Source organism: Eucalyptus grandis, chromosome 1 (assembly GCF_016545825.1).
Source record: "Eucalyptus grandis isolate ANBG69807.140 chromosome 1, ASM1654582v1, whole genome shotgun sequence".
NCBI classification, from domain to species: Eukaryota; Viridiplantae; Streptophyta; class Magnoliopsida; order Myrtales; family Myrtaceae; genus Eucalyptus; species Eucalyptus grandis.
Genome location: NC_052612.1, coordinates 846,942 through 852,651, shown reverse-complemented (window position 1 = coordinate 852,651; position 5,710 = coordinate 846,942). Strand labels below are relative to the sequence as shown.

At 39.1% G+C, this 5,710-nt stretch overlaps 1 pseudogene; it reads left to right on the top strand.

Moving 5' to 3' along the window:
* Nucleotides 1-652: 652 nt before the first annotated feature.
* LOC104429871 lies at nucleotides 653-5,479 on the top strand (annotated as a pseudogene).
* Nucleotides 5,480-5,710: the final 231 nt, after the last annotated feature.

Sequence of the window (5,710 nt, the reverse complement as noted above, 5' to 3'; positions counted from 1 at the left end):
CGAAGGTCACCCTCGCTAGTGTCAAGCGAGAGTAGCCCTTGCTAGATCCAACAAGGGTGACTCTTGCCTGCATTGGACCAGGGCAACTCTCGCCTAAGCCAAGTGAGGGCAACCCTCCCTAGGTTGGTGAGGGCGTCGCCTGAGTCGAGGCAAGGGCAACCCTCATTTGACGTGGGCGAGGGCATCGGTTGAGGGCTACCCTTACTTGACGTGAGGGCGATCCTTTCAACTTCCCTTCGCCATGGCCAATAAAGGAAAGAGGGAAAAAGAAAAAATAAAAAAAATATTTTTTTAAAAATAAAAGATGAAAATGCCCTTCAATCGAGAGGTTAAATCCCTTTTTTTTTAAGACTAATATGCTTACTTTAGGCTTTTATATGAAATAAGTTCCACTTTTATTTGAGACGATTTGGTCACTTCGGGCCTTTTATTTAAAATAACGTATATTTTGGACTCTTATTTGAGAGAATAATAATACTTCATGTCGTTGTTTAGATTTTTTTTTTTTTTAAAAACTAATCAATGAAAAATCACGTCAGCATTTCGATCTGCATGTGTACGAGGCGAAAGCACTAACTTGTTTTTGGTCGGAAAAAAAATCAATTTGACGAATATATTTTGCAAAAGCTCGGCATTATTCGCGCCGATTTTGCTCTTGCTCTTGCTCTTAACCTAACGTCTCTCTCTTTGTGGCTACCGGCATCGGAGCTGGGCTTCGAGCTTACAGGTAACAGCCGGGTTACTTCGGAGATTGGTGCTTGTTCCGAAAGACTCCATCTTTACTCTTTTACTCCTGCACGATCTCCATCTGTTTGTTTTATTGCTTTTGAAACGTATGCGATGCTGAGAGATTGCCTTATTATCTTCTGAGTCCTTCGTCGAAACTTCTCACTTGTATATGTCTAGTGTGCTTGAATAAATGCTGCCCAGAGGAAAAAAAAAACCTTCCTTTTGAGAAAACCAGATGGTTGCTCTCACCTTGCTCGTGGGTTGGCACAAATTTTAGTGTTTTATCAGTAAATTTCAATTTTTTGTAAAGAGTTGGGACATATATGAGGTTAACCTTAATGGGCTCTTTTTAATTCGCAGTTTTAATCTCGGTTCTCTTTGCCGGAAATCTCCATCTGTAGATAGCCATAAAATGGGGACGCCGAATGCTGCCGGAGATTGGTCGTCGGAGATGGAGGTCAATGCTTTCAGACGCCTCTTCCCCGTTCACTACTATGAGCGGCATCTCTCCGAATCGATAAGCCCGATGCTAGACCCCTGGAAAAAACCAGAGATACGATTGTGTCCCTCGGTCAGTTCGTTTAGCTTTTTGTTTATCTGGTGATTTGTTTTTTCCTCCTTCATCAAGCCCACGCAAGTTGTATTCCTCCTGTCATTGATTAGCATTGATAATGCAGGGGCTGTTGCATCCTCTGACGGGTCTGCGCTGGCAAAGATTGGTTCCACCATGAGTTTTTCACCTCTTCAGTCTCTTGTGTCAATGTGATGCATATGCCAACGCCCTCCTGCACTTAAGCATGTTCAAAGTAGTTGCATCTGTATTTACTTGTAGCTGAACCAACATAAAAATTCTATCTTTTCCTTTTTATTTGATTTGTTGTTTAACTTTTACATGTGAGCAAATCATTTAAGGTGGACATTAATTGTTATTGTTGTGAAGGTTATAGGGTTTGCTCTTTTGCCAGTACATTTAATTAAAGCACGCGCAATCATATTTTCCACAGACAATGTTGGCTGCTATAAAAATGGAAGTCATGACTCCTGTTTATTCACCTGGTGAAGGCAGTATAGGTAAGCAGCCATGTACCAGTCGATCAATTTTCTTTTACTAGGGTTTGTGTGACGCTGTCATGTGACTTTGTGTTATTTTCAGCGGTTGAGTTTCATATGCCCCCTATATGCTCTCCAGTCGTGAGGCCAGGTAGGCCTGCTGAGGTAGCACCAGTAACGTCAAAGCAACTTTTGACTCTTTATTAAGGCATGTGAAATTGGTAAAGTTCCATTTTCTTTTTTTCCAGCTTGCTTTGACTTTTTAAATCTTTTATTTTTCTCCTGTTGCTTCAGGGGAAGGGTGATATGCTATTAACAATACCTTGTTGTATGCCATCTGTATATTTGGGGGTGTCTTGCTAATGCATATGAAAGGCATAAAATTCCAAACCGTATCCACCTTGTGCCTGTGACTATTTTGACTGGACTTTTTGATTGTTTTCAATAAGGAAAATTCCATTGAGTCTACTAAATAGGCATGTAATGTTACTCTTCTGTTGAAGCAAAACTTAAGAAAGTCACTTGATCAGTTAGCAATAAGTTTACACAGATCATGTGGAGTAGCACCAATCTTGGCCCCGTAAAGCCTGCTGCTAACTCTCAAATAAACAAAGTGGGATAACTCTTTGGAAAGTCTACTGAATGCCACAGAAGTTAAAAGGGTTTGTTGTCACTTAGACTTGTATTCAGGATAGAGATTATGTGAAGAGTAAACTTGCTCTTGGTTACAGGAAAACATGGATTTTTCTTTGCTCTGGCTTTCATAGTGTGTTTCCAAGCATTCAAACTCAAATACCAATTTGTTTCCTGAAGGGAAGGTGGAGGAAAGACCATTCACTTTTTCAGTGTGACCTACACTTCATGGAGATGTCGGCCCTGCACAGCTTCAATTTAGTTGCAGATACCTTGCGAGTACACTTGGAAGGGTTCCTACAGGTTCTACTAAGTCCAGATCCCCATATATTCTCTTATGATCAATTTGTGTCCCAAAATAACCCATAGCTTCAATGGTAGTAGATTATCATCGAAGGATGCTGTTAGAGTTAATACCACATACCTTACTAAATGGGTCATAAGGTTTCCCTCAAGTCCATGATTTGTGCTTTCTTATCTTCCTTTGGCACTGGTCATTGTGTCATTTAATTCTTGGACAATTATATTGCAGTTTCTTAAAACAATTTTATGTTTTAATACCTTCTTGGGTCATGTGCTGGTTAATATTCATATGCTGGAATCAGTAATCATTTGGTTATTGCAACTGTGGAATGATTGATCTGAAGGAGCTATCCCTGATCAAAGGAGAAGCAGCTTGGATGGTGTACCTGGTAATACTTCATGCCAGATGTTATGATGCGTAATTTAGGATAGAGTGCAGGGTTTTCCTTTTAGCTGCATTAATCTTTGGACCTTGTGACTGGGGGCAACTTTTTGCTGGGAGAGCTACTTCAATAAATACCATACATGTTGGCTCAAAATGTTCTTGCTTACATTTATTTTTCATGTGTTGCAGGATATATATAGTCTTGATGCTGATGGAGCTTTTCTGATGCTGCTTTGCTTTCAGCGGTTGCTGCATTTTCTCATGGTAAGATAGTTCCTGCTTTACAATTTAGATGGTGACATTTTTGTTTAACTTGATTTTTGGCTTTCTTTTTCTTGCATAGCCTATTCTACCAATTGGGTGATGACTTTTGTGAGTTGATATAAAGTGGATCTTCAATATATTACATCTTGTGATCATGCTTCAAATTGCAGTTGTCTATGATTGGAGAAGATGTGTGACTTGCTTATGAATGTCAGATAGCTCTAGCTTAATAAATTCTTAAGGTGATTTGCTTATGAAGGGACTTTAGCTCAACCAATTTGCATTTCAAATAAATATTTGCTAGGAGCTGCTGACAGAGAAAAGCAATATGAATCACCTAAGGCAGGAAGAGTCGTAATTATGCCACATGCCTTTGCTAAAGTCAATGGTGATCGACAAAATCTTCCTTTGTGCTCTTAGCCTGATTTTGATCAGACCAGGAAAGCCGTTGATGTTAAACATTTCATGGTTTCTCATTTCTCTACCAATAAAGGAAGACCCAGTTCAATAATCCTCTATTCTTCAATGAGATGGATAAGAGCACCAGTCTTATACAAACTGCTCATGCAATCTCTTAAGAAGTTACAGGGCTTCATTGAAAATTCGAGAAGTTTCGTGATTCTATTGAACATCGTCCTAGATGTTTGTATTTCCAGTGCAATAATCTCAGGTTGAAACTTATGATTTAAGGAAGATCTGGCTCCTATCAATGATTTTTCATTTGACGAACATTCAAAAGGCTTTTTCCTTTTCTTTTGCTGCATCTGTCATGCCTTGTTTATGCTCTCACTTTTGATATTCTTTGAGTGTGGTACCAAAGATTGCATCCTCATATCAATGCTATGTGTTTTTTTTCCCCTCTATTCTTCTGGGGATTTCATGTCACTTCCTGGACAATCACTTGACAAGTCGTGTTGTTTTGGACCTTGTAGTGCGTATCCCAGGGGTTTCTTTGAATGATGAAGGGAGAATGGTGATGGTCTCTGAGGAACTTGAGGGTGAAAAGTTGGATAAAGAACCTGTCGACAAAGAGAGGAGAAAACTCTTGTTGAAAAGCATTCCGTTTTCCCTGATTTGCATTCTTCACAAGAACCACATCTTGGCAGACCCTACTTTCGAAGAGTCCATATTGGAAACGTTCATGACTGGTTTTGAATTCATCTGGTCAACTTGTCTCTCTCTATAAGCCAGGTGGACCGGTTCTTGCACATACATCAGCTATTCAGGTTATTTTCTCCTCATTCCTCATTTATTTATTTGTTCATTCATTGTTTGAGAATTGTACTTAGAGGCCCTGTTTTGTGCGATAGGGATCAAATGGTTGATGGCTTTGATACTGTTGAGTCAACTGCATTCTTGCTCTAACTGTACTCCAGTCAGTTTAATTGTGCAAAAACAGATCTTGAGTTCTTTAAAGTAACTCGTGGTTGGTTAGTGGACAAGCCCAATGTGGCATTTAGAACACTCCAGAACTTGTGGAAGTTGATAAGCTTATGGTGGTTCAGCGGATGACATGACAATCCAGCTGCGAGTGTTTTCAAGAGCTAATAGCCTGAAACATACGAAGTAATGTAGCGCTCATTGGATAAGCAACTGCGTCTGCTTTTATATACATGATTATCCACACGTAGTTATTTGCCAGGATTAGTGGACTTTAGGATGTTGGTAGTTCCTTGGCCCATCTGGTTGATCTTTCATTTTAATGTTTTCATTTCCTTGGTTTTTAAAATGAATCTATTTCTATCCCAGGGAAAGAAAGGGAAAAACTATATATATGGGGTGTATACCTTTCAACACCTTTCATATAGAGATTGTATAATAGTCCAAATGGTAGCTTTAATGTGATGATGATGGGAAATGTCGCTGTGCTTGCAGGAATGCGTTGCATTGACCAGGCAAAGAATGAAGGAACTTAAGGAAATAATAGATGAAGCCATTTCCACAATGGAGATTGATTAGAACATGTACGTGTTAGTGACTTTGTTCTGGTCGATGGAAGATGAAATGCCATTCTTGCTAAATCAAAGTTCAAATTAGGCGAGAAGGGTAATTAAATGTGTGAAAATTCATATTTTAGATGTGTAGCATTGTGTTACGTAACACATTAATGAATATGTCAAATGTGAATTTGATTGTAAATATAATTATTTCATGTAATTATCATTGAGATGTTGTAACTCAAAATGCTTTGTATCGTACTTTGATAAAAATGACCCGACGGCTTTCAACATTGTGCTCTCCGCACCATAAGCAAACCCTTATTTACAGCGTGGAGAATATGAAAAAGAGAATAAGGGCGCGTTTGGTTGTGTTTACATTTTAAAAATTGTTCCGGGAATGAAATAG